We start from the raw sequence: 27500 nt of genomic DNA, 5'->3' as shown, positions 1-27500 counted from the left end.
GGACCAGAAAGTTTGAAGAAGTTTAAAGCAGTTTGGAGTTTAAAGTAGTTTGAAGTTTAAATTAGTTTAAAGTTCAAATTAGTTAGAAGTTTAAAATAGTTTAAAGTCTAAATTAGTTTGAAGCTTAAATTAGTTTAAAGTTTAAATTAGTTTAAAGTTTAAATTAGTTTAAAGTTTAAATTAGTTTAAAGTTTAAATTAGTTTCAAGTTTAAAGTAGTTTAAATTTTAAATTACTTTAAAGTTTAAATTAGTTTAAAGTTTAAATTAGTCTAACGTTTAAATTAGTTTCAAGTTTAAATCAGTTTGAAGTTTAAAGTAGTTTACAGTTAAAAAGTTGTTGGGGGTTTTCTAGTGGGTTGCTAGGGTGTTTTGGGTGGTTGTTATGGTGTTGCTAGGTGGTTGCTAGGGTATTCTTGGTGGTTGCTAGGCGGTTGCTAGGGTGTTCTGGGTGGTTGCTAGGGTGTTCTGGGTGGTTGCTATGGTGTTGCTAGGCAGTTGCTAGGGTATTCTGGGTGGTTGCTAGGCGGTTGCTTGGGTGTTCTTGGTGGTTGCTAGGGTGTTCTGGGTGGTTGTTATGGTGTTGCTAGGCGGTTACTAAGGTATTCTGGGCGGTTGCTATGGTGTTACTAGGTGGTTGGTAGTTGTTACAGATGGTTACTATGGAGTTTTTATAGAGTTCTTAGCATGATCTTGGCAGGATTTAGCACTTAACTAATTGCTATTAGCATGTAGCTATTCACTGCTAGCATGTGTAGCATGTTGGAAGTGCTGTTTGCTAGCATGAGTCAAAAGAGCCAAACCTCATCTCTATACGATGTTCTGATGCAGAGATATAGGTCTTGTAAAACGGTTGCTAGGGTACTCAAGTTTGGTTGCTATGGAGTTGCTTGGGAGCTGGGAGCTTTAAACTTAAGAAGTTTAAAGTGGTTTGAAGTTTAAAGTAGTTTACGAGTTTTTGAGTTTTACGTTTATAAGTTTAAATGAGTTTAGAGTTTGTTTAAATGAGTTTAGAGTGTGTGTGTGTGTGTGTGTGTGTTTACACACACACACACACACACTCAGAGTTTATGAGTTTAGAGTTTATAAGTGTACAAGTTTTTGAGTTTAGTTTATAAGTTTAAATGAGTTTTGAGTTTATAAGTTTAAATTAGTTTACAGTTTATAAGTTTAAATGAGTTTACAGTTTATAAGTTTAAATGAGTTAAAGCTTAAGTTTGAAGTTTAAAGTAGTTTAAAGTTTATATTAGTTTGAAGTTTAATTTAGTTTGAAGTTTAAAGTAGTTTAAAGTTTAAAATAGTTTGAAGTAGATAGATAGATGAGTTTATTAGTTTAATTGAGTCTCAATGGCTTATATAGTATATAGAACGGCAGTTTGAATAAGTCTTCAAGGTGTTTAGATTTAAATTTTTGTCGGTTGGTCAGTTTGAATCTAGATTTGAATTTTTTAGAACTCCCCAATGCAAGTCAATGGGAGTTTTTCCGAGTTTTGATCGGCATTTTTAGGAAAACCGTAAGTCCGATCAGTCTGAAAAGATAAAGCAACTCGAGTCAGAATAGTCTGAAGGTCTGAGCCGAGTTTGGAGTATGTAGAGTTAAAGCTCTAGGAGGAGATAGGGGATAAATTTTTAGTAAGAAGAATAATAATAACTAGATGCGAAAGTTCGTCGAGACAAACTTTAAGTTGGCTTGAGAAAGTTTGGACCAGAAAGTTTTTTGCTAGGCGGTTGCTAGGGTATTCTGAGTGGTTGCTAGGCGGTTGCTAGGATATTTCTGGTGGTTGCTAGGGTCTTTTGGGTGGTTGCTAGGCGGTTGCTAGGGTATTTTGGGTGGTTGCTAGGGTGTTCTGGGTGGTTGCTAGGCGGTTGCTAGGGTGTTCTGGGTGGTTACTAGGGTGTTCTGGGTGGTTGCTAGGCGGTTGCTAGGATATTTTGGGTGGTTGCTATGGTCTTTTAGGTGGTTGCTAGGGTATTCTGGGTGGTTGCTAGGCGGTTGCTAGGGTATTTTGGGTGGTTGCTAGGGTCTTTTGGGTAGTTGCTAGGCGGTTTCTAAGATATTTTCGGTGGTTGCTAGGGTCTTTTGGGTGGTTGCTAGGGTGTTCTGGGTGATTGCTATGCGGTTGCTAGGGTGTTCTGGGTGGTTAATAGGGTGTTCTGGGTGGTTGCTAGGCGGTTGCTAGGATATTTTGGGTGGTTGCTAGGGTCTTTTGGGTGGTTGCTAGGCGGTTGCTAGGGTATTTTGGGTGGTTGCTAGGGTGTTCTGGGTGGTTGCTATGGTGTTCTAAGGTATTTTGGGTGGTTGATAGGGTGTTCTGAGTGGTTGCTATGGTGTTGCTAGGGTGTTCTAAGGTATTTTGGGTGGTTGCTAGGGTGTTCTGGGTGGTTGTTAGGCAGTTGCTAGGGTGTTCTGAGTGGTTGCTATGGTGTTGCTAGGCGGTTGCTAAGGTATTCTGGGTGGTTGCTAGGCGGTTGCTAGGGTGTTCTGGGTGGTTGCTATGGTGTTGTTAGGCGGTTGCTAGGGTGTTCTGGGTGGTTGCTATGGTGTTGCTAGGTGGTTGCTAGGGTGTTCTGGGTGGTTGCTAGGCGGTTGCTAGGGTGTTCTGGGTGGTTGCTATGGTGTTGCTAGGCAGTTGTTAGGGTGTTCTGGGTTGTTGCTAGGCAGTTGCTAGGATATTTCTGGTGGTTGCTAGGGTCTTTTGGGTGGTTGCTAGGCGGTTGCTAGGGTATTTTGGGTGGTTGCTAGGGTGTTCTGGGTGGTTGCTAGGCGGTTGCTAGGGTGTTCTGGGTGGTTACTAGGGTGTTCTGGGTGGTTGCTAGGCGGTTGCTAGGATATTTTGGGTGGTTGCTAGGGTCTTTTAGGTGGTTGATAGGCGGTTGCTAGGGTATTTTAGGTGGTTGCTAGGGTATTTTAGGTGGTTGCTAGGGTATTCTGGGTGGTTGCTAGGCGGTTGCTAGGGTATTTTGGGTGGTTGCTAGGGTCTTTTGGGTAGTTGCTAGGCGGTTTCTAAGATATTTTCGGTGGTTGCTAGGGTGTTCTGGGTGGTTGCTAGGCGGTTGCTAGGGTATTTTGGGTGGTTGCTAGGGTGTTCTGGGTGGTTGCTAGGTGGTTGCTAGGGTGTTCTGGGTGGTTACTAGGGTGTTCTGGGTGGTTGCTAGGCGGTTGCTAGGATATTTTCGGTGGTTGCTAGGGTGTTCTGGGTGGTTGCTAGGCGGTTGCTAGGGTATTTTGGGTGGTTGCTAGGGTGTTCTGGGTGGTTGCTAGGTGGTTGCTAGGGTGTTCTGGGTGGTTACTAGGGTGTTCTGGGTGGTTGCTAGGCGGTTGCTAGGATATTTTGGATGGTTGCTAGGGTATTTTGGGTGGTTGCTAGGCGGTTGCTAGGGTATTTTGGGTGGTTGCTAGGGTGTTCTGGGTGGTTGCTATGGTGTTCTAAGGTATTTTGGGTGGTTGATAGGGTGTTCTGAGTGGTTGCTATGGTGTTGCTAGGGTGTTCTAAGGTATTTTGGGTGGTTGCTAGGGTGTTCTGGGTGGTTGTTAGGCAGTTGCTAGGGTGTTCTGAGTGGTTGCTATGGTGTTGCTAGGCGGTTGCTAGGGTATTCTGGGTGGTTGCTATGGTGTTGCTAGGCGGTTGGTAGTTGTCAAAGATGGTTTATATGGAGTTAATAACGAGTGCCTTCAGTACGGCACTCGGCCTGCGGCCTCGTGCCTATGGCCGAATAGGCACAAGCATGGAGCGATATCGCAAGGCCATGAGTAAAATTGCTTTAAAAAATAAAAAAATAATAAAAAAATGTTTTTTTTTGGTTTAGGGTGGTTGCTAGGGAGCTCTTAGTGGTTGCTAGGGTGCTGAAACTGGTTGCTAGGCTGTGGCTATGAAGATTTTAGGCCATTACTTATTGGTTGCTTGATAATATAAATCCTCTGAGGGAGAGAGAGAGGGAGAGACGCAGGGCTGTCAGGCCCTTTGGAGTCTGTGTGTGTGAAAACGGCAGTTTGGATTCAAATGTTTTTAGAACTCCCCAATGTAAGTCAATGGGAGTTTTTCCGAGTTTTGATCGTCATTTTTAGGAAAACCGTAAGTCCGATCAGTCTGAAAAGATATAGCAACGCGAGTCAGATCAGTTTGAGTGTCTGAGCCGAGTTTGGAGTATGTAGAGTTAAAGCTCTAGGAGGAGTTTCATATAGAAATTTTAGTCTCGGAATAATAATAATAACTAGATGCGAAAGTTCGTCGAGACAAACTTTAAGTTGGCTTGAGAAAAGTTTGGAGCAGAACGTTTTTTGCTAGGCAGTTGCTAGGATGTTATGGGTGGTTGCTATGGTGTTGCTATGGTATTTTGGGCGGTTGCTAGGGTGTTCTGGGTGGTTGCTAGGGTATTTTGGGTGGTTGCTAGGGTATTCTGGGTGGTTGCTAGGCGGTTGCTAGGGTTTTCTGGGTGGTTGCTAGGCTGTTTTGGGTGGTTGCTAGGGTATTCTGGGTGGTTGCTAGGCGGTTGCTAGGATATTTCTGATGGTTGCTAGGGTCTTTTGGGTGGTTGCTAGGCGGTTGCTAGGATATTTTAGGTGGTTGCTAGGGTCTTTTGGGTGGTTGCTAGGTGGTTGCTAGGGTCTTTTGGGTGGTTGCTAGGTGGTTGCTAGGATGTTTTGGGTGGTTGCTAGGGTCTTTTGGGTGGTTGCTAGGCGGTTGCTAGGGTGGTTTGGGTGGTTGCTAGGATATTTTGGGTGGTTGCTAGGGTCTTTTGGGTGGTTGCTAGGCGGTTGCTAGGGTGTTTTGGGTGGTTGCTAGGGTCTTTTGGGTGGTTGCTAGGGTATTTTGGGTGGTTGCTAGGGTGTTCTCGGTGGTTGCTAGGGTCTTTTGGGTGGTTGCTAGGCGTTGCTAGGGTGTTTTGGGTGGTTGCTAGGGTCTTTTGGGTGGTTGCTAGGGTGTTCTGGGTGGTTGCTAGGGTGTTCTGGGTGGTTGCTAGGGTCTTTTGGGTAGTTGCTAGGCAGTTGCTAGGATATTTTGGGTAGTTGCTAGGGTCTTTTGGATGGTTGCTAGGCAGTTGCTAGGATATTTCGGTGGTTGCTAGGGTCTTTTGGGTGGTTGCTAGGCGGTTGCTAGGGTATTTTGGGTGGTTGCTAGGGTCTTTTGGGTGGTTGCTAGGCGGTTGCTAGGGTCTTTTGGGTGGTTGCTAGGTGGTTGCTAGGGTGTTATGGGTGGTTGCTAGGCTGTTCTGGGTGGTTGCTAGGCGGTTGCTAAGGTATTCAGGGCGGTTGATATGGTGTTACTAGGTGGCTGGTAGTTGTCACAGATGGTTACTATGGAGTTTTTATAGAGTTCTTAGCATGATCTTGGCATGATTTAACACTTAACTAATCACTACTAGCATGTAGCTATTCACTGCTAGCATGTGTAGTATGTTGGAAGTGCTGTTTGCTAGCATGAGTCAAAAGAGCCAAACCTCATCTCTATACGATGTTCTGATACAGAGATATAGGTCTTACAAAACGGTTGCTAGGGTACTCGAGTTTGGTTGCTATGGAGTTGCTTGGGAGCTGGAAGATTTAAACTTAAGAAGTTTATAGTGGTTTGAAGTTTACAGTAGTTTACAGTAGTTTGAAGTTTGACAGATAGATAAATAAGTTAGATAGACACACACACACACACACACACACACACACACACTCTAACTCGCTCACACACTCACTCATAAACTCAGTGTGTGTGTCTGAGTTTAGAGTTTATAAGTGTATAAATTGATGAGTTTATAAGTGTATGAGTTCTTGAGTTTTGAGTTTATAAGTTTAAATCAGTTTAGAGTTTATAAGTTTAAATGAGATTAAGAGTTCAGAGTTTATTAATTTTATGAGTTTGAGTTCATAAGTTTATGAATTCATGAGTTTATAAGTTAATTAGTTTATAAGTGTTTATAGTTTAGAGTTTTTTAGTTTAAATTAGTCTCAATGGCTCATATAGTATATAGAACGGCAGTTTGGTTTAGTCTTCAAGGTGTTTAGATTTAAATTTTTGTCGGTTTGAATTTTTTAGAACTCCCCAATGTAAGTCAATGGAGTTTTTGAATGAGTTTTTTCGAGTTTTGATCGTCATTTTTAGGAAAACCGTAAGTCCGATCAGTCTGAAAAGATATAGCATACCGAGTCAGATCAGTCTGAGTGTCCGAGCCGAGTTTGGAGTATGTAGAGTTAAAGCTCTAGGAGGAGTTTGATATAGATTTTTTTAGGGTCAGAAGAATAATAATAATAAGTTTAAATAGGATTTCAATATGTTGGCTTTCTCAAGCCAACTTAACTAGATGCGAAAGTTCGTCGAGACAAACTTTAAGTTGGCTTGAGAAAGTTTGGACCAGAAAGTTTTTTGCTAGGCGGTTGCTAGGGTATTCTGAGTGGTTGCTAGGCGGTTGCTAGGATATTTCTGGTGGTTGCTAGGGTCTTTTGGGTGGTTGCTAGGCGGTTGCTAGGGTGTTTTGGGTGGTTGCTAGGGTGTTCTGGGTGGTTGCTAGGCGGTTGCTAGGGTGTTCTGGGTGGTTACTAGGGTGTTCTGGGTGGTTGCTAGGCGGTTGCTAGGATATTTTGGGTGGTTGCTAGGGTCTTTTGGGTGGTTGATAGGCGGTTGCTAGGGTATTTTAGGTGGTTGCTAGGGTATTTTAGGTGGTTGATAGGGTATTCTGGGTGGTTGCTAGGCGGTTGCTAGGGCATTTTGGGTGGTTGCTAGGGTCTTTTGGGTAGTTGCTAGGCGGTTTCTAAGATATGTTCGGTGGTTGCTAGGGTCTTTTGGGTGGTTGCTAGGCGGTTGCTAGGGTATTTTGGGTGGTTGCTAGGGTGTTCTGGGTGGTTGCTAGGCGGTTGCTAGGGTGTTCTGGGTGGTTGCTAGGCGGTTGCTAGGATATTTTGGGTGGTTGCTAGGGTGTTCTGGGTGGTTGCTAGGCAGTTGCTAGGATATTTTGGGTGGTTGCTAGGGTGTTCTGGGTGGTTGTTAGGCAGTTGCTAGGGTGTTCTGAGTGGTTGCTATGGTGTTGCTAGGCGGTTGCTAAGGTATTCTGGGTGGTTGCTAGGCGGTTGCTAGGGTGTTCTGGGTGGTTGCTATGGTGTTGCTAGGCGGTTGCTAGGGTGTTTTGGGTGGTTGCTAGGCGGTTGCTAGGGTGTTCTGGGTGGTTGCTATGGTGTTGCTAGGCGGTTGCTAAGGTATTCTGGGTGGTTGCTAGGCGGTTGCTAGGGTGTTCTGGGTGGTTGCTATGGTGTTGCTAGGCGGTTGCTAGGGTGTTCGGGGTGGTTGCTAGGCGGTTGCTAGGGTGTTCTGGGTGGTTGCTATGGTGTTGCTAGGCAGTTGTTAGGGTGTTCTGGGTTGTTGCTAGGCAGTTGCTAGGTGTTCTGGGTGGTTGCTAGGCAGTTGCTAGGGTGTTCTGGCTGTTTGCTAGGTGTTCTGGGTGGTTGCTAGGCAGTTGCTAGGTGTTCTGGGGGGTTGCTAGGCAGTTGCTAGGGTGTTCTGGGTGGTTGCTAGGGTATATTTGGTGGTTACTAGAGCATTTCTAGATGTTGCTAGGGTGTTCAAGATGGTTGCTAAGGTATTTTTGGTAGTTGCTATGGTGTTACTAGGTGGTTGGTAGTTGTCAAAGATGGTTTATATGGAGTTAATAACGAGTGCCTTCAGTATAGCACTCGGCCGAATAGGCACAAGCATGGAGCAATATCGCAAGGCCACGAGTGTAATATTGCGTTAAAAAATACAAAAAAATGTAAAAACAATTTTTTTTTGGTTTAGGGTGGTTGCTAGGGAGCTCTTAGTGGTTGCTAGGGTGCTGAAACTGGTTGCTATGGTGTGGCTATGAAGATTTTAGGCCATTACTTATTGGTTGCTTGATAATATAAATCCTCTGAGGGAGAGAGAGAGGGAGAGACGCAGGGCTGTCAGGCCCTTTGGAGTCTGTGTGTGTGAAAACGGCAGTTTGGATTCAAATATTTTTAGAACTCCCCAATGTAAGTCAATGGGAGTTTTTCCGAGTTTTGATCGTCATTTTTAGGAAAACCGTAAGTCCGATCAGTCTGAAAAGATATAGCAACGCGAGTCAGATCAGTTTGAGTGTCTGAGCCGAGTTTGGAGTATGTAGAGTTAAAGCTCTAGGAGGAGTTTCATATAGAAATTTTAGTCTCGGAATAATAATAATAATAATAATAATAATAATAATAAGTTTAAATAGGATTTCAATATGTTGGCTCTCTCAAGCCAACTTAACTAGATGCGAAAGTTCGTCGAGACAAACTTTAAGTTGGCTTGAGAAAGTTTGGAGCAGAACGTTTTTTTGCTAGGCGGTTGCTAGGATGTTATAGGTGGTTGCTATGGTGTTGCTAGGGTATTTTGGGCGGTTGCTAGGGTGTTCTGGGTGGTTGCTAGGTTTTTGCTAGGGTGTCCTGGGTGGTTGCTAAGGTCTTTTGGGTGGTTGCTAGGGTGTTCTAGGTGGTTGCTAGGGTATTCTGGGTGGTTGCTAGGCGGTTGCTAGGGTTTTCTGGGTGGTTGCTAGGCTGTTTTGGGTGGTTGCTAGGGTATTCTGGGTGGTTGCTAGGCGGTTGCTAGGATATTTCTGATGGTTGCTAGGGTCTTTTGGGTGGTTGCTAGGCAGTTGCTAGGATATTTTGGGTGGTTGCTAGGGTCTTTTGGGTGGTTGCTAGGCGGTTGCTAGGATATTTTAGGTGGTTGCTAGGGTGTTTTGGGTGGTTGCTAGGCGGTTGCTAGGGTGTTTTGGGTGGTTGCTAGGATGTTTTGGGTGGTTGCTAGGGTCTTTTGGGTGGTTGCTAGGCGGTTGCTAGGGTGTTTTGGGTGGTTGCTAGGATATTTTGGGTGGTTGCTAGGGTCTTTTGGGTGGTTGCTAGGCGGTTGCTAGGGTGTTTTGGGTGGTTGCTAGGGTCTTTTGGGTGGTTGCTAGGGTATTTTGGGTGGTTGCTAGGCGGTTGCTAGGGTGTTTTGGGTGGTTGCTAGGGTGTTTTGGTTGGTTGCTAGGGTGTTCTGGGTGGTTGCTAGGGTCTTTTGGGTGGTTGCTAGGGTGTTCTGGGTGGTTGCTAGGGTCTTTTGGGTGGTTGCTAGGCGGTTGCTAGGGTGTTTTGGGTGGTTGCTAGGATATTTTGGGTGGTTGCTAGGGTCTTTTGGGTGGTTGCTAAGCGGTTGCTAGGGTGTTTTGGGTGGTTGCTAGGATATTTTGGGTGGTTGCTAGGTGGTTGCTAGGGTCTTTTGGGTGGTTGCTAGGCGGTTGCTAGGGTGTTTTGGGTGGTTGCTAGGATATTTTGGGTGGTTGCTAGGATATTTTGGGTGGTTGCTAGGGTGTTCTGGGTGGTTGCTAGGCGGTTGCTAGGGTGTTCTGGGTGGTTGCTATGGTATTCAGGGCGGTTGATATGGTGTTACTAGGTGGTTGGTAGTTGTCACAGATGGTTACTATGGAGTTTTTATAGAGTTCTTAGCATGATCTTGGCATGATTTAACACTTAACTAATTGCTATTAGCATTTAGCTATTCATTGCTAGCATGTGTAGCATGTTGGAAGTGCTGTTTGCTAGCATGAGTCAAAAGAGCCAAAACTCATCTCTATACGATGTTCTGATACAGAGATATAGGTCTTGCAAAACGGTTGCTAGGGTACTCAAGTTTGGTTGCTATGGAGTTGCTTGGGAGCTGGAAGATTTAAACTTAAGAAGTTTATAGTGGTTTGAAGTTTACAGTAGTTTGAAGTTTGACAGATAGATAAATAAGTTAGATAGACACACACACACACACACAACCAACACACACACACACACAAACACACACACACACTAACTCGCTCACACACTCACTCATAAACTCAGTGTGTGTGTCTGAGTTTAGAGTTTATAAGTGTATACAATGATGAGTTTATAAGTGTATGAGTTCTTGAGTTTTGAGTTTATAAGTTTAAATCAGTTTAGAGTTTATAAGTTTAAATGAGATCAAGAGTTCAGAGTTTATTAATTTATGAGTTTAAGAGTTCATAAGTTTATGAATTCATGAGTTTATAAGTTAATTAGTTTATAAGTGTTTATAGTTTAGAGTTTATTAGTTTAAATGAGTCTCATTGGCTAATATAGTATATAGAACGGCAGTTTGGTTTAGTCTTCAAGGTATTTAGATTTGAATTTTCGTCGGTTGGTGAGTTTGAATCTGGATTTGAATTGGGAGTTGGGAGTTTTTCCGAGTTTTGATCGTCATTTTTAGGAAAACCGTAAGTCCGATCAGTCTGAAAAGATATAGCAACTAACTTCAGATCAGTTTGAGTGTCTGAGCCGAGTTTGGAGTATGTAGAGTTAAAGCTCTAGGACGAGTTTGAGTCAACAGTTTTTAACAGAAGAATAATAATAAGAACTAGATGCGAAAGTTCGTCGAGACAAACTTTAAGTTGGCTTGAGAAAGTTTGGACCAGAAAGTTTTTTGCTAGGCGGTTGCTAGGGTATTCTGAGTGGTTGCCAGGCAGTTGCTAGGATATTTCTGGTGGTTGCTAGGGTCTTTTGGGTGGTTGCTAGGCGGTTGCTAGGGTATTTTGGGTGGTTGCTAGGGTATTTTGGGTGGTTGCTAGGGTGTTCTGGGTGGTTGCTAGGCGGTTGCTAGGGTGTTCTGGGTGGTTGCTAGGCGGTTGCTAGGATATTTTGGGTGGTTGCTAGGGTCTTTTGGGTGGTTGATAGGCGGTTGCTAGGGTATTTTAGGTGGTTGCTAGGGTATTTTAGGTGGTTGCTAGGGTATTCTGGGTGGTTGCTAGGCGGTTGCTAGGGTATTTTGGGTGGTTGCTAGGGTCTTTTGGGTATTTGCTAGGCGGTTTCTAAGATATTTTCGGTGGTTGCTAGGGTGTTCTGGGTGGTTGCTAGGCGGTTGCTAGGGTATTTTGGGTGGTTGCTAGGGTGTTCTGGGTGGTTGCTAGGTGGTTGCTAGGGTGTTCTGGGTGGTTGCTAGGCGGTTGCTAGGATATTTTGGATGGTTGCTAGGGTATTTTGGGTGGTTGCTAGGCGGTTGCTAGGGTATTTTGGGTGGTTGCTAGGGTGTTCTGGGTGGTTGCTATGGTGTTCTAAGGTATTTTGGGTGGTTGATAGGGTGTTCTGAGTGGTTGCTATGGTGTTGCTAGGGTGTTCTAAGGTATTTTGGGTGGTTGCTAGGGTGTTCTGGGTGGTTGTTAGGCAGTTGCTAGGGTGTTCTGAGTGGTTGCTATGGTGTTGCTAGGCGGTTGCTAGGGTATTCTGGGTGGTTGCTATGGTGTTGCTAGGCGGTTGGTAGTTGTCAAAGATGGTTTATATGGAGTTAATAACGAGTGCCTTCAGTACGGCACTCGGCCTGCGGCCTCGTGCCTATGGCCGAATAGGCACAAGCATGGAGCAATATCGCAAGGCCACGAGTGCAATATTGCTTTAAAAAATAAAAAAAATATAAAAAAAGGTTTTTTTTGGGTTTATGGTGGTTGCTAGGGAGCTCTTAGTGGTTGCTAGGGTGCTGTAACTGGTTGCTAGGGTGTGGCTATGAAGATTTTAGGCCATTACTTATTGGTTGCTTGATAATATAAATCCTCTGAGGGAGAGAGAGAGGGAGAGATGCAGGGGTGTCAGGCCCTTTGGAGTCTGTGTGTGTGAAAATGGCAGTTTGGATTCAAATGTTTTTAGAACTCCCCAATGTAAGTCAATGGGAGTTTTTCCGAGTTTTGATCGTCATTTTTAGGAAAACCGTAAGTCCGATCAGTCTGAAAAGATATAGCAACTCGAGTCAGATCAGTTTGAAGGTCTGAGCCGAGTTTGGAGTATGTAGAGTTAAAGCTCTAGGAGGAGATTGAGTGTAATTTTTTGGTAAGAAGAATAATAATAATAACTAGATGCGAAAGTTCGTCGAGACAAACTTTAAGTTGGCTTGAGAAAGTTTGGACCAGAAAGTTTTTTGCTAAGCGGTTGCTAGGGTATTCTGAGTGGTTGCTAGGCGGTTGCTAGGATATTTCTGGTGGTTGCTAGGGTCTTTTGGGTGGTTGCTAGGCGGTTGCTAGGGTATTTTGGGTGGTTGCTAAGGTGTTCTGGGTGGTTGCTAGGCGGTTGCTAGGGTGTTCTGGGTGGTTACTAGGGTGTTCTGGGTGGTTGCTAGGCGGTTGCTAGGATATTTTGGGTGGTTGCTAGGCGGTTGCTAGGGTATTTTGGGTGGTTGCTAGGGTGTTCTGGGTGGTTGCTAGGCGGTTGCTAGGGTGTTCTGGGTGGTTACTAGGGTGTTCTGGGTGGTTGCTAGGCGGTTGCTAGGATATTTTGGGTGGTTGCTAGAGTCTTTTGGGTGGTTGATAGGCAGTTGCTAGGGTATTTTAGGTGGTTGCTAGGGTATTTTAGGTGGTTGATAGGGTATTCTGGGTGGTTGCTAGGCGGTTGCTAGGGCATTTTGGGTGGTTGCTAGGGTCTTTTGGGTAGTTGCTAGGCGGTTTCTAAGATATTTTCGGTGGTTGCTAGGGTCTTTTGGGTGGTTGCTAGGCGGTTGCTAGGGTATTTTGGGTGGTTGCTAGGGTGTTCTGGGTGGTTGCTAGGGTGTTCTGGGTGGTTGCTAGGCGGTTGTAGGGTGTTCTGGGTGGTTGCTAGGCGGTTGCTAGGATATTTTGGGTGGTTGCTAGGGTGTTCTGGGTGGTTGTTAGGCAGTTGCTAGGGTGTTCTGAGTGGTTGCTATGGTGTTGCTAGGCGGTTGCTAAGGTATTCTGGGTGGTTGCTAGGCGGTTGCTAGGGTGTTCTGGGTGGTTGCTATGGTGTTGCTAGGCGGTTGCTAAGGTATTCTGGGTGGTTGCTAGGCGGTTGCTAGGGTGTTCTGGGTGGTTGCTATGGTGTTGCTAGGTGGTTGCTAGGGTGTTCTGGGTTGTTGCTAGGCAGTTGCTAGGTGTTCTGGGTGGTTGCTAGGCAGTTGCTAGGGTGTTCTGGCTGTTTGCTAGGTGTTCTGGGTGGTTGCTAGGCAGTTGCTAGGTGTTCTGGGGGGTTGCTAGGCAGTTGCTAGGGTGTTCTGGGTGGTTGCTAGGGTATATTTGGTGGTTACTAGAGCATTTCTAGATGTTGCTAGGGTGTTCAAGATGGTTGCTAAGGTATTTTTGGTAGTTGCTATGGTGTTACTAGGTGGTTGGTAGTTGTCAAAGATGGTTACTATGGAGTTTTTATAGAGTTCTTAAAATCTTTAATAACGAGTGCCTTCAGTACGGCACTCGGCCTGCGGCCTCGTGCCTATGGCCGAATAGGCACAAGCATGGAGCAATATCGCAAGGCCACGAGTGTAATATTGCGTTAAAAAATACAAAAAAATGTAAAAAAAATTTTTTTTTGGTTTAGGGTGGTTGCTAGGGAGCTCTTAGTGGTTGCTAGGGTGCTGAAACTGGTTGCTATGGTGTGGCTATGAAGATTTTAGGCCATTACTTATTGGTTGCTTGATAATATAAATCCTCTGAGGGAGAGAGAGAGGGAGAGACGCAGGGCTGTCAGGCCCTTTGGAGTCTGTGTGTGTGAAAACGGCAGTTTGGATTCAAATGTTTTTAGAACTCCCCAATGTAAGTCAATGGGAGTTTTTCCGAGTTTTGATCGTCATTTTTAGGAAAACCGTAAGTCCGATCAGTCTGAAAAGATATAGCAACGCGAGTCAGATCAGTTTGAGTGTCTGAGCCGAGTTTGGAGTATGTAGAGTTAAAGCTCTAGGAGGAGTTTCATATAGAAATTTTAGTCTCGGAATAATAATAATAACTAGATGCGAAAGTTCGTCGAGACAAACTTTAAGTTGGCTTGAGAAAGTTTGGACCAGAAAGTTTTTTGCTAAGCGGTTGCTAGGGTATTCTGAGTGGTTGCTAGGCGGTTGCTAGGATATTTCTGGTGGTTGCTAGGGTCTTTTGGGTGGTTGCTAGGCGGTTGCTAGGGTATTTTGGGTGGTTGCTAAGGTGTTCTGGGTGGTTGCTAGGCGGTTGCTAGGGTGTTCTGGGTGGTTACTAGGGTGTTCTGGGTGGTTGCTAGGCGGTTGCTAGGATATTTTGGGTGGTTGCTAGGCGGTTGCTAGGGTATTTTGGGTGGTTGCTAGGGTGTTCTGGGTGGTTGCTAGGCGGTTGCTATGGTGTTCTGGGTGGTTACTAGGGTGTTCTGGGTGGTTGCTAGGCGGTTGCTAGGATATTTTGGGTGGTTGCTAGGGTCTTTTGGGTGGTTGATAGGCGGTTGCTAGGGTATTTTAGGTGGTTGCTAGGGTATTTTAGGTGGTTGATAGGGTATTCTGGGTGGTTGCTAGGCGGTTGCTAGGGCATTTTGGGTGGTTGCTAGGGTCTTTTGGGTAGTTGCTAGGCGGTTTCTAAGATATTTTCGGTGGTTGCTAGGGTCTTTTGGGTGGTTGCTAGGCGGTTGCTAGGGTATTTTGGGTGGTTGCTAGGGTGTTCTGGGTGGTTGCTAGGGTGTTCTGGGTGGTTGCTAGGCGGTTGTAGGGTGTTCTGGGTGGTTGCTAGGCGGTTGCTAGGATATTTTGGGTGGTTGCTAGGGTGTTCTGGGTGGTTGTTAGGCAGTTGCTAGGGTGTTCTGAGTGGTTGCTATGGTGTTGCTAGGCGGTTGCTAAGGTATTCTGGGTGGTTGCTAGGCGGTTGCTAGGGTATTTTGGGTGGTTGCTATGGTGTTCTGGGTGGTTGCTAGGGTGTTCTGGGTGGTTGCTAGGCGGTTGTAGGGTGTTCTGGGTGGTTGCTAGGCGGTTGCTAGGATATTTTGGGTGGTTGCTAGGGTGTTCTGGGTGGTTGTTAGGCAGTTGCTAGGGTGTTCTGAGTGGTTGCTATGGTGTTGCTAGGCGGTTGCTAAGGTATTCTGGGTGGTTGCTAGGCGGTTGCTAGGGTGTTCTGGGTGGTTGCTATGGTGTTGCTAGGCGGTTGCTAAGGTATTCTGGGTGGTTGCTAGGCGGTTGCTAGGGTGTTCTGGGTGGTTGCTATGGTGTTGCTAGGCGGTTGCTAGGGTGTTCTGGGTTGTTGCTAGGCAGTTGCTAGGTGTTCTGGGTGGTTGCTAGGCAGTTGCTAGGGTGTTCTGGCTGTTTGCTAGGTGTTCTGGGTGGTTGCTAGGCAGTTGCTAGGTGTTCTGGGGGGTTGCTAGGCAGTTGCTAGGGTGTTCTGGGTGGTTGCTAGGGTATATTTGGTGGTTACTAGAGCATTTCTAGATGTTGCTAGGGTGTTCAAGATGGTTGCTAAGGTATTTTTGGTAGTTGCTATGGTGTTACTAGGTGGTTGGTAGTTGTCAAAGATGGTTACTATGGAGTTTTTATAGAGTTCTTAAAATCTTTAATAACGAGTGCCTTCAGTACGGCACTCGGCCTGCGGCCTCGTGCCTATGGCCGAATAGGCACAAGCATGGAGCAATATCGCAAGGCCACGAGTGTAATATTGCGTTAAAAAATACAAAAAAATGTAAAAAATTTTTTTTTTTGGTTTAGGGTGGTTGCTAGGGAGCTCTTAGTGGTTGCTAGGGTGCTGAAACTGGTTGCTATGGTGTGGCTATGAAGATTTTAGGCCATTACTTATTGGTTGCTTGATAATATAAATCCTCTGAGGGAGAGAGAGAGGGAGAGACGCAGGGCTGTCAGGCCCTTTGGAGTCTGTGTGTGTGAAAACGGCAGTTTGGATTCAAATGTTTTTAGAACTCCCCAATGTAAGTCAATGGGAGTTTTTCCGAGTTTTGATCGTCATTTTTAGGAAAACCGTAAGTCCGATCAGTCTGAAAAGATATAGCAACGCGAGTCAGATCAGTTTGAGTGTCTGAGCCGAGTTTGGAGTATGTAGAGTTAAAGCTCTAGGAGGAGTTTCATATAGAAATTTTAGTCTCGGAATAATAATAATAATAATAATAATAAGTTTAAATAGGATTTCAATATGTTGGCTCTCTCAAGCCAACTTAATAATAATAAGTTTAAATAGGATTTCAATATGTTGGCTTTCTCAAGCCAACTTAACTAGATGCGAAAGTTCGTCGAGACAAACTTTAAGTTGGCTTGAGAAAGTTTGGAGCAGAACGTTTTTTTGCTAGGCGGTTGCTAGGATGTTATAGGTGGTTGCTATGGTGTTGCTAGGGTATTTTGGGCGGTTGCTAGGGTGTTCTGGGTGGTTGCTAGGTTTTTGCTAGGGTGTCCTGGGTGGTTGCTAAGGTCTTTTGGGTGGTTGCTAGGGTGTTCTAGGTGGTTGCTAGGGTATTCTGGGTGGTTGCTAGGCGGTTGCTAGGGTTTTCTGGGTGGTTGCTAGGCTGTTTTGGGTGGTTGCTAGGGTATTCTGGGTGGTTGCTAGGCGGTTGCTAGGATATTTCTGATGGTTGCTAGGGTCTTTTGGGTGGTTGCTAGGCAGTTGCTAGGATATTTTGGGTGGTTGCTAGGGTCTTTTGGGTGGTTGCTAGGCGGTTGCTAGGATATTTTAGGTGGTTGCTAGGGTGTTTTGGGTGGTTGCTAGGCGGTTGCTAGGGTGTTTTGGGTGGTTGCTAGGATGTTTTGGGTGGTTGCTAGGGTCTTTTGGGTGGTTGCTAGGCGGTTGCTAGGGTGTTTTGGGTGGTTGCTAGGATATTTTGGGTGGTTGCTAGGGTCTTTTGGGTGGTTGCTAGGCGGTTGCTAGGGTGTTTTGGGTGGTTGCTAGGGTCTTTTGGGTGGTTGCTAGGGTATTTTGGGTGGTTGCTAGGCGGTTGCTAGGGTGTTTTGGGTGGTTGCTAGGGTGTTTTGGTTGGTTGCTAGGGTGTTCTGGGTGGTTGCTAGGGTCTTTTGGGTGGTTGCTAGGGTGTTCTGGGTGGTTGCTAGGGTCTTTTGGGTGGTTGCTAGGCGGTTGCTAGGGTGTTTTGGGTGGTTGCTAGGATATTTTGGGTGGTTGCTAGGGTCTTTTGGGTGGTTGCTAGGGTGTTCTGGGTGGTTGCTAGGCGGTTGCTAGGGTGTTCTGGGTGGTTGCTAGGGTCTTTTGGGTAGTTGCTAGGTGGTTGCTAGGGTCTTTTGGGTGGTTGCTAGGCGGTTGCTAGGGTATTTTGGTGGTTGCTAGGATATTTTTGGTGGTTGCTAGGGTCTTTTGGGTGGTTGCTAGGCGGTTGCTAGGGTGTTTTGGGTGGTTGCTAGGATATTTTGGGTGGTTGCTAGGGTCTTTTGGATGGTTGCTAGGCGGTTGCTAGGGTGTTTTGGGTGGTTGCTAGGGTGTTTTGGGTGGTTGCTAGGGTATTTTGGGTGGTTGCTAGGGTGTTCTGGGTGGTCGCTAGGGTCTTTTGGGTGGTTGCTAGGCGGTTGCTAGGGTGTTTTGGGTGGTTGCTAGGATATTTTGGGTGGTTGCTAGGGTCTTTTGGGTGGTTGCTAAGCGGTTGCTAGGGTGTTTTGGGTGGTTGCTAGGATATTTTGGGTGGTTGCTAGGTGGTTGCTAGGGTCTTTTGGGTGGTTGCTAGGCGGTTGCTAGGGTGTTTTGGGTGGTTGCTAGGATATTTTGGGTGGTTGCTAGGATATTTTGGGTGGTTGCTAGGGTGTTCTGGGTGGTTGCTAGGCGGTTGCTAGGGTGTTCTGGGTGGTTGCTATGGTATTCAGGGCGGTTGATATGGTGTTACTAGGTGGTTGGTAGTTGTCACAGATGGTTACTATGGAGTTTTTATAGAGTTCTTAGCATGATCTTGGCATGATTTAACACTTAACTAATTGCTATTAGCATGTAGCTATTCATTGCTAGCATGTGTAGCATGTTGGAAGTGCTGTTTGCTAGCATGAGTCAAAAGAGCCAAAACTCATCTCTATACGATGTTCTGATACAGAGATATAGGTCTTGCAAAACGGTTGCTAGGGTACTCAAGTTTGGTTGCTATGGAGTTGCTTGGGAGCTGGAAGATTTAAACTTAAGAAGTTTATAGTGGTTTGAAGTTTACAGTAGTTTGAAGTTTGACAGATAGATAAATAAGTTAGATAGACACACACACACACACACACACACAAACACACACACACACTAACTCGCTCACACACTCACTCATAAACTCAGTGTGTGTGTCTGAGTTTAGAGTTTATAAGTGTATACATTGATGAGTTTATAAGTGTATGAGTTCTTGAGTTTTGAGTTTATAAGTTTAAATCAGTTTAGAGTTTATAAGTTTAAATGAGATTAAGAGTTCAGAGTTTATTAATTTATGAGTTTAAGAGTTCATAAGTTTATGAATTCATGAGTTTATAAGTTAATTAGTTTATAAGTGTTTATAGTTTAGAGTTTATTAGTTTAAATGAGTCTCATTGGCTAATATAGTATATAGAACGGCAGTTTGGTTTAGTCTTCAAGGTATTTAGATTTGAATTTTCGTCGGTTGGTGAGTTTGAATCTGGATTTGAATTGGGAGTTGGGAGTTTTTCCGAGTTTTGATCGTCATTTTTAGGAAAACCGTAAGTCCGATCAGTCTGAAAAGATATAGCAACTAACTTCAGATCAGTTTGAGTGTCTGAGCCGAGTTTGGAGTATGTAGAGTTAAAGCTCTAGGACGAGTTTGAGTCAACAGTTTTTAACAGAAGAATAATAATAAGAATAATAAGTTTAAATTGGATTTCAATATGTTGGCTCTCTCAAGCCAACTTAATAATAAGTTTAAATTGGATTTCAATATGTTGGCTCTCTCAAGCCAACTTAATAATAATAAGTTTAAATAGGATTTCAATATGTTGGCTCTCTCAAGCCAACTTAATAATAAGTTTAAATTGGATTTCAATATGTTGGCTCTCTCAAGCCAACTTAATAATAATAATAATAATAAGTTTAAATAGGATTTCAATATGTTGGCTCTCTCAAGCCAACTTAATAACTAGATTAAAAAGTTCGTCGAGACAAACTTTAAGTTGGCTTGAGAAAGCTGGACCAGAAAGTTTGAAGAAGTTTAAAGCAGTTTGGAGTTTAAAGTAGTTTGAAGTTTAAATTAGTTTAAAGTTCAAATTAGTTAGAAGTTTAAAATAGTTTAAAGTCTAAATTAGTTTGAAGCTTAAATTAGTTTAAAGTTTAAATTAGTCTAAAGTTTAAATTAGTTTAAAGTTTAAATTAGTTTCAAGTTTAAAGTAGTTTAAATTTTAAATTACTTTAAAGTTTAAATTAGTTTGAAGTTTAAATTAGTTTGAAGTTTAAATTAGTTTAAAGTTTAAATTAGTCTAACGTTTAAATTAGTTTAAAGTTTAAATCAGTTTGAAGTTTAAAGTAGTTTACAGTTAAAAAGTTGTTGGGGGTTTTCTAGTGGGTTGCTAGGGTGTTTTGGGTGGTTGTTATGGTGTTGCTAGGTGGTTGCTAGGGTATTCTTGGTGGTTGCTAGGCAGTTGCTAGGGTGTTCTGGGTGGTTGCTAGGTGGTTGCTAGGGTGTTCTGGGTGGTTGCTATGGTGTTGCTAGGCAGTTGCTAGGGTATTCTGGGTGGTTGCTAGGCGGTTGCTTGGGTGTTCTTGGTGGTTGCTAGGCGGTTGCTAGGGTGTTCTGGGTGGTTGCTATGGTGTTGCTAGGCGGTTGCTAAGGTATTCTGGGTGGTTGCTAGGGTGTTCTGGGTTGTTGCTATGGTGTTGCTAGGCAGTTGCTAGGGTATTCTGGGTGGTTGCTAGGGTGTTCTGGGTGGTTGTTATGGTGTTGCTAGGCGGTTACTAAGGTATTCTGGGCGGTTGCTATGGTGTTACTAGGTGGTTGGTAGTTGTTACAGATGGTTACTATGGAGTTTTTATAGAGTTCTTAGCATGATCTTGGCATGATTTAGCACTTAACTAATTGCTATTAGCATGTAGCTATTCACTGCTAGCATGTGTAGCATGTTGGAAGTGCTGTTTGCTAGCATGAGTCAAAAGAGCCAAACCTCATCTCTATACGAAGTTCTGATGCAGAGATATAGGTCTTGTAAAACGGTTGCTAGGGTACTCAAGTTTGGTTGCTATGGAGTTGCTTGGGAGCTGGGAGCTTTAAACTTAAGAAGTTTAAAGTGGTTTGAAGTTTAAAGTAGTTTACGAGTTTTTGAGTTTTGCGTTTATAAGTTTAAATGAGTTTAGAGTTTGTTTAAATGAGTTTAGAGTGTGTGTGTGTGTGTTTACACACACACACACACACACACACAGAGTTTATGAGTTTAGAGTTTATAAGTGTACAAGTTTTTGAGTTTAGTTTATAAGTTTAAATGAGTTTTGAGTTTATAAGTTTAAATTAGTTTACAGTTTATAAGTTTAAATGAGTTTACAGTTTATAAGTTTAAATGAGTTAAAGCTTAAGTTTGAAGTTTAAAGTAGTTTAAAGTTTATATTAGTTTGAAGTTTAATTTAGTTTGAAGTTTAAAGTAGTTTAAAGTTTAAAATAGTTTGAAGTAGATAGATAGATGAGTTTATTAGTTTAATTGAGTCTCAATGGCTTATATTGTATATAGAACGGCAGTTTGAATAAGTCTTCAAGGTGTTTAGATTTAAATTTTTGTCGGTTGGTCAGTTTGAATCTAGATTTGAATTTTTTAGAACTCCCCAATGCAAGTCAATGGGAGTTTTTCCGAGTTTTGATCGGCATTTTTAGGAAAACCGTAAGTCCGATCAGTCTGAAAAGATAAAGCAACTCGAGTCAGAATAGTCTGAAGGTCTGAGCCGAGTTTGGAGTATGTAGAGTTAAAGCTCTAGGAGGAGATAGGGGATAAATTTTTAGTAAGAAGAATAATAATAATAACTAGATGCGAAAGTTCGTCGAGACAAACTTTAAGTTGGCTTGAGAAAGTTTGGACCAGAAAGTTTTTTGCTAGGCGGTTGCTAGGGTATTCTGAGTGGTTGCTAGGCGGTTGCTAGGATATTTCTGGTGGTTGCTAGGGTCTTTTGGGTGGTTGCTAGGCGGTTGCTAGGGTGTTTTGGGTGGTTGCTAGGGTGTTTTGGGTGGTTGCTAGGGTGTTCTGGGTGGTTGCTAGGCGGTTGCTAGGGTGTTCTGGGTGGTTACTAGGGTGTTCTGGGTGGTTGCTAGGCGGTTGCTAGGATATTTTGGGTGGTTGCTAGGGTCTTTTGGGTGGTTTATAGGCGGTTGCTAGGGTATTTTAGGTGGTTGCTAGGGTATTTTAGGTGGTTGCTAGGGTATTCTGGGTGGTTGCTAGGCGGTTGCTAGGGTATTTTGGGTGGTTGCTAGGGTCTTTTGGGTAGTTGCTAGGCGGTTTCTAAGATATTTTCGGTGGTTGCTAGGGTCTTTTGGGTGGTTGCTAGGCGGTTGCTAGGGTATTTTGGGTGGTTGCTAGGGTGTTCTGGGTGGTTGCTAGGCGGTTGCTAGGGTGTTCTGGGTGGTTACTAGGGTGTTCTGGGTGGTTGCTAGGCGGTTGCTAGGATATTTTGGGTGGTTGCTAGGGTCTTTTGGGTGGTTGATAGGCGGTTGCTAGGGTATTTTAGGTGGTTGCTAGGGTATTTTAGGTGGTTGATAGGGTATTCTGGGTGGTTGCTAGGCGGTTGCTAGGGCATTTTGGGTGGTTGCTAGGGTCTTTTGGGTAGTTGCTAGGCGGTTTCTAAGATATTTTCGGTGGTTGCTAGGGTCTTTTGGGTGGTTGATAGGCGGTTGCTAGGGTATTTTAGGTGGTTGCTAGGGTATTTTAGGTGGTTGATAGGGTATTCTGGGTGGTTGCTAGGCGGTTGCTAGGGTGTTCTGGGTGGTTGCTATGGTGTTGCTAGGCGGTTGCTAGGGTATTTTGGGTGGTTGTTAGGCGGTTGCTAGGGTGTTCTGGGTGGTTGCTATGGTGTTGCTAGGCGGTTGCTAAGGTATTCTGGGTGGTTGCTAGGCGGTTGCTAGGGTGTTCTGGGTGGTTGCTATGGTGTTGCTAGGCGGTTGCTAGGGTGTTCTGGGTTGTTGCTAGGCAGTTGCTAGGTGTTCTGGGTGGTTGCTAGGCAGTTGCTAGGGTGTTCTGGCTGTTTGCTAGGTGTTCTGGGTGGTTGCTAGGCAGTTGCTAGGTGTTCTGGGGGGTTGCTAGGCAGTTGCTAGGGTGTTCTGGGTGGTTGCTAGGGTATATTTGGTGGTTACTAGAGCATTTCTAGATGTTGCTAGGGTGTTCAAGATGGTTGCTAAGGTATTTTTGGTAGTTGCTATGGTGTTACTAGGTGGTTGGTAGTTGTCAAAGATGGTTACTATGGAGTTTTTATAGAGTTCTTAAAATCTTTAATAACGAGTGCCTTCAGTACGGCACTCGGCCTGCGGCCTCGTGCCTATGGCCGAATAGGCACAAGCATGGAGCAATATCGCAAGGCCACGAGTGTAATATTGCGTTAAAAAATACAAAAAAATGTAAAAAAAAATTTTTTTTGGTTTAGGGTGGTTGCTAGGGAGCTCTTAGTGGTTGCTAGGGTGCTGAAACTGGTTGCTAGGGTGTGGCTATGAAGATTTTAGGCCATTACTTATTGGTTGCTTGATAATATAAATCCTCTGAGGGAGAGAGAGAGGGAGAGACGCAGGGCTGTCAGGCCCTTTGGAGTCTGTGTGTGTGAAAACGGCAGTTTGGATTCAAATGTTTTTAGAACTCCCCAATGTAAGTCAATGGGAGTTTTTCCGAGTTTTGATCGTCATTTTTAGGAAAACCGTAAGTCCGATCAGTCTGAAAAGATATAGCAACTAACTTCAGATCAGTTTGAGTGTCTGAGCCGAGTTTGGAGTATGTAGAGTTAAAGCTCTAGGACGAGTTTGAGTCAACAGTTTTTAACAGAAGAATAATAATAATAACTAGATGCGAAAGTTCGTCGAGACAAACTTTAAGTTGGCTTGAGAAAGTTTGGACCAGAAAGTTTTTTGCTAGGCGGTTGCTAGGATATTTCTGGTGGTTGCTAGGGTCTTTTGGGTGGTTGCTAGGCGGTTGCTAGGGTGTTTTGGGTGGTTGCTAGGGTGTTCTGGGTGGTTGCTAGGCGGTTGCTAGGGTGTTCTGGGTGGTTACTAGGGTGTTCTGGGTGGTTGCTAGGCGGTTGCTAGGATATTTTGGGTGGTTGCTAGGGTCTTTTGGGTGGTTTATAGGCGGTTGCTAGGGTATTTTAGGTGGTTGCTAGGGTATTTTAGGTGGTTGCTAGGGTATTCTGGGTGGTTGCTAGGCGGTTGCTAGGGTATTTTGGGTGGTTGCTAGGGTCTTTTGGGTAGTTGCTAGGCGGTTTCTAAGATATTTTCGGTGGTTGCTAGGGTCTTTTGGGTGGTTGCTAGGCGGTTGCTAGGGTATTTTGGGTGGTTGCTAGGGTGTTCTGGGTGGTTGCTAGGCGGTTGCTAGTGTGTTCTGGGTGGTTACTAGGGTGTTCTGGGTGGTTGCTAGGCGGTTGCTAGGATATTTTGGGTGGTTGCTAGGGTCTTTTGGGTGGTTGATAGGCGGTTGCTAGGGTATTTTAGGTGGTTGCTAGGGTATTTTAGGTGGTTGATAGGGTATTCTGGGTGGTTGCTAGGCGGTTGCTAGGGCATTTTGGGTGGTTGCTAGGGTCTTTTGGGTAGTTGCTAGGCGGTTTCTAAGATATTTTCGGTGGTTGCTAGGGTCTTTTGGGTGGTTGCTAGGCGGTTGCTAGGGTATTTTGGGTGGTTGCTAGGGTGTTCTGGGTGGTTGCTAGGCGGTTGTAGGGTGTTCTGGGTGGTTGCTAGGCGGTTGCTAGGATATTTTGGGTGGTTGCTAGGGTGTTCTGGGTGGTTGTTAGGCAGTTGCTAGGGTGTTCTGAGTGGTTGCTATGGTGTTGCTAGGCGGTTGCTAAGGTATTCTGGGTGGTTGCTAGGCGGTTGCTAGGGTGTTCTGGGTGGTTGCTATGGTGTTGCTAGGCGGTTGCTAGGGTATTTTGGGTGGTTGCTAGGCGGTTGCTAGGGTGTTCTGGGTGGTTGCTATGGTGTTGCTAGGCGGTTGCTAAGGTATTCTGGGTGGTTGCTAGGCGGTTGCTAGGGTGTTCTGGGTGGTTGCTAAGGTGTTGCTAGGCGGTTGCTAGGGTGTTCTGGGTTGTTGCTAGGCAGTTGCTAGGTGTTCTGGGTGGTTGCTAGGCAGTTGCTAGGGTGTTCTGGCTGTTTGCTAGGTGTTCTGGGTGGTTGCTAGGCAGTTGCTAGGTGTTCTGGGGGGTTGCTAGGCAGTTGCTAGGGTGTTCTGGGTGGTTGCTAGGGTATATTTGGTGGTTACTAGAGCATTTCTAGATGTTGCTAGGGTGTTCAAGATGGTTGCTAAGGTATTTTTGGTAGTTGCTATGGTGTTACTAGGTGGTTGGTAGTTGTCAAAGATGGTTACTATGGAGTTTTTATAGAGTTCTTAAAATCTTTAATAACGAGTGCCTTCAGTACGGCACTCGGCCTGCGGCCTCGTGCCTATGGCCGAATAGGCACAAGCATGGAGCAATATCGCAAGGCCACGAGTGTAATATTGCGTTAAAAAATACAAAAAAATGTAAAAAATTTTTTTTTTTGGTTTAGGGTGGTTGCTAGGGAGCTCTTAGTGGTTGCTAGGGTGCTGAAACTGGTTGCTATGGTGTGGCTATGAAGATTTTAGGCCATTACTTATTGGTTGCTTGATAATATAAATCCTCTGAGGGAGAGAGAGGGAGAGACGCAGGGCTGTCAGGCCCTTTGGAGTCTGTGTGTGTGAAAACGGCAGTTTGGATTCAAATGTTTTTAGAACTCCCCAATGTAAGTCAATGGGAGTTTTTCCGAGTTTTGATCGTCATTTTTAGGAAAACCGTAAGTCCGATCAGTCTGAAAAGATATAGCAACTAACTTCAGATCAGTTTGAGTGTCTGAGCCGAGTTTGGAGTATGTAGAGTTAAAGCTCTAGGACGAGTTTGAGTCAACAGTTTTTAACAGAAGAATAATAATAATAACTAGATGCGAAAGTTCGTCGAGACAAACTTTAAGTTGGCTTGAGAAAGTTTGGACCAGAAAGTTTTTTGCTAGGCGGTTGCTAGGGTATTCTGAGTGGTTGCCAGGCGGTTGCTAGGGTATTTTGGGTGGTTGCTAGGGTATTTTGGGTGGTTGCTAGGGTGTTCTGGGTGGTTGCTAGGCGGTTGCTAGGGTGTTCTGGGTGGTTGCTAGGCGGTTGCTAGGATATTTTGGGTGGTTGCTAGGGTCTTTTGGGTGGTTGATAGGCGGTTGCTAGGGTATTTTAGGTGGTTGCTAGGGTATTTTAGGTGGTTGCTAGGGTATTCTGGGTGGTTGCTAGGCGGTTGCTAGGGTATTTTGGGTGGTTGCTAGGGTCTTTTGGGTAGTTGCTAGGCGGTTTCTAAGATATTTTCGGTGGTTGCTAGGGTGTTCTGGGTGGTTGCTAGGCGGTTGCTAGGGTATTTTGGGTGGTTGCTAGGGTGTTCTGGGTGGTTGCTAGGTGGTTGCTAGGGTGTTCTGGGTGGTTGCTAGGCGGTTGCTAGGATATTTTGGATGGTTGCTAGGGTATTTTGGGTGGTTGCTAGGCGGTTGCTAGGGTATTTTGGGTGGTTGCTAGGGTGTTCTGGGTGGTTGCTATGGTGTTCTAAGGTATTTTGGGTGGTTGATAGGGTGTTCTGAGTGGTTGCTATGGTGTTGCTAGGGTGTTCTAAGGTATTTTGGGTGGTTGCTAGGGTGTTCTGGGTGGTTGTTAGGCAGTTGCTAGGGTGTTCTGAGTGGTTGCTATGGTGTTGCTAGGCGGTTGCTAGGGTATTCTGGGTGGTTGCTATGGTGTTGCTAGGCGGTTGGTAGTTGTCAAAGATGGTTTATATGGAGTTAATAACGAGTGCCTTCAGTACGGCACTCGGCCTGCGGCCTCGTGCCTATGGCCGAATAGGCACAAGCATGGAGCAATATCGCAAGGCCACGAGTGCAATATTGCTTTAAAAAATAAAAAAAATATAAAAAAAGGTTTTTTTTGGGTTTATGGTGGTTGCTAGGGAGCTCTTAGTGGTTGCTAGGGTGCTGTAACTGGTTGCTAGGGTGTGGCTATGAAGATTTTAGGCCATTACTTATTGGTTGCTTGATAATATAAATCCTCTGAGGGAGAGAGAGAGGGAGAGATGCAGGGGTGTCAGGCCCTTTGGAGTCTGTGTGTGTGAAAACGGCAGTTTGGATTCAAATGTTTTTAGAACTCCCCAATGTAAGTCAATGGGAGTTTTTCCGAGTTTTGATCGTCATTTTTAGGAAAACCGTAAGTCCGATCAGTCTGAAAAGATATAGCAACTCGAGTCAGATCAGTTTGAAGGTCTGAGCCGAGTTTGGAGTATGTAGAGTTAAAGCTCTAGGAGGAGATTGAGTGTAATTTTTTGGTAAGAAGAATAATAATAATAACTAGATGCGAAAGTTCGTCGAGACAAACTTTAAGTTGGCTTGAGAAAGTTTGGACCAGAAAGTTTTTTGCTAGGCGGTTGCTAGGGTATTCTGAGTGGTTGCTAGGCGGTTGCTAGGATATTTCTGGTGGTTGCTAGGGTCTTTTGGGTGGTTGCTAGGCGGTTGCTAGGGTATTTTGGGTGGTTGCTATGGTGTTCTGGTTGGTTGCTAGGCGGTTGCTAGGGTATTCTGGGTGGTTGCTAGGCGATTGCTAGGGTGTTCTGGGTGGTTGCTATGGTGTTGCTAGGCGGTTGCTAGGGTGTTCTGGTTGGTTGCTAGGCGGTTGCTAGGGTGTTCTGGGTGGTTGCTAGGCGGTTGCTAGGGTGTTCTGGGTGGTTGCTATGGTGTTGCTAGGCGGTTGCTAGGGTGTTCTGGGTGGTTGCTAGGCGGTTGCTAGGGTGTTGTTAGGCGGTTGCTAGGGTGTTCTGGGTGGTTGCTATGGTGTTGCTAAGGTATTCTGGGTGGTAGCTAGGCGGTTGCTAGGCAGTTGCTAGGGTATTCTGGGTGGTTGCTAGGCGGTTGCTAGGGTGTTCTGGGTGGTTACTATGGTGTTGCTAGGCGGTTGCTAGGGTATTCTGGGTGGTTGCTAGGCAGTTGCTAGGGTGTTCTGGGTGGTTGCTATGGTGTTGCTAGGCGGTTGCTAGGGTGTTCTGGGTGGTTGCTAGGCAGTTGCTAGGGTGTTCTGGTGTTGCTAGGCGGTTGCTAGGGTGTTCTGGGTGGTTGCTATGGTGTTGCTAGGCGGTTGCTAGGGTATTCTGGGTGGTTGCTAGGGAGTTGCTAGGGTGTTCTGGTGTTGCTAGGCGGTTGCTAGGGTGTTCTGGGTGGTTGCTATGGTGTTGCTAGGCGGTTGCTAGGGTGTTCTGGTTGGTTGCTAGGCGGTTGCTAGGGTGTTCTGGGTGGTTGCTATGGTGTTGCTAGGCGGTTGTTAAGGTATTCTGGGTGGTTGCTAGGCGGTTGCTAGGTGGTTGCTAGGGTATTCTGGGTGGTTGCTATGGTGTTGCTAGGCGGTTGCTAGGGTGTTCTGGGTGGTTGCTAGGCGGTTGCTAGGGTGTTGTTAGGCGGTTGCTAGGGTGTTCTGGGTGGTTGCTATGGTGTTGCTAAGGTATTCTGGGTGGTAGCTAGGCGGTTGCTAGGCAGTTGCTAGGGTATTCTGGGTGGTTGCTAGGCGGTTGCTAGGGTGTTCTGGGTGGTTACTATGGTGTTGCTAGGCGGTTGCTAGGGTATTCTGGGTGGTTGCTAGGCAGTTGCTAGGGTGTTCTGGGTGGTTGCTATGGTGTTGCTAGGCGGTTGCTA

General features: G+C 45.0%; 2 protein-coding genes across 2 annotated transcripts in view; one reads left to right on the top strand and one right to left on the bottom strand.

The window, feature by feature from the left end:
- The window catches only part of LOC311081730 (membrane-spanning 4-domains subfamily A member 8-like), a 352363-nt gene that overhangs the window by 80042 nt on the left and 244821 nt on the right, over positions 1 to 27500 (top strand). The window lies entirely within an intron of this gene.
- LOC311082084 (uncharacterized protein) overlaps positions 1 to 27500 on the bottom strand; it is a gene marked incomplete at both ends in the record, with an annotated part of 257684 nt that overhangs the window by 137562 nt on the left and 92622 nt on the right. The window lies entirely within an intron of this gene.

This window comes from Abramis brama (assembly GCF_963993115.1).
Source record: "Abramis brama genome assembly, chromosome: 4".
Taxonomy (NCBI): Eukaryota; Metazoa; Chordata; class Actinopteri; order Cypriniformes; family Leuciscidae; genus Abramis; species Abramis brama.
The sequence above is the reverse complement of the archived record's forward strand: the minus strand, read 5'-3'. Positions and strand labels throughout refer to the sequence as shown.